Below are 539 nucleotides of genomic sequence, written 5' to 3'. Positions count from 1 at the left end.
CTGTTACAGGTTTAAGCCAATTTCTGATCACTTAAACTGATTTATGTGTAATGTCTGTCCCTAGCCTAAAACCTTCTATTTTGGTCAGAACCTTTGCTACTAGGAATTCAGGATGCTGCCCTCTTCCTTCCCAAAAGCACAAAAAGCACTAGGCCTGTACAGAGTGGCAAGTATTAGATTCTGATTCGGCGTGACATGATTCGGTGATTTGAATCACTGTCCCAATTCAATTTGGCTGATTCAGATCCGAAGATTCATCACCGATTTGGCCATAGACTAAGTAGGCAGCAGTCCTTGAGGATGCTGAATGTAGCTGCCTCTAGCTGGTAAGTCTGTTGTGGTGGGCAGGAGGGGAAGGGAGAGAAGGGGCGTGTGGGGTGCAGATGAATGCCCCCACAGTGTGGGAGGGATTGGTCCTGGGGCTGGGAAAAGGTGACCAGCTGGGGCGGGGAGGCGTGAGACTCAGGGAGGGGGGCTCCTGCCTCTGCACTGCCGTGTCCCGCCAGTCTGGGAGCTGCTCTTACTGGTGGCTCCTCCAG

Source organism: Alligator sinensis, unplaced genomic scaffold, assembly GCF_000455745.1.
Source record: "Alligator sinensis unplaced genomic scaffold, ASM45574v1 scaffold1040_1, whole genome shotgun sequence".
Lineage (NCBI taxonomy): Eukaryota > Metazoa > Chordata > Crocodylia > Alligatoridae > Alligator > Alligator sinensis.
This window is presented reverse-complemented; position numbering follows the sequence as displayed.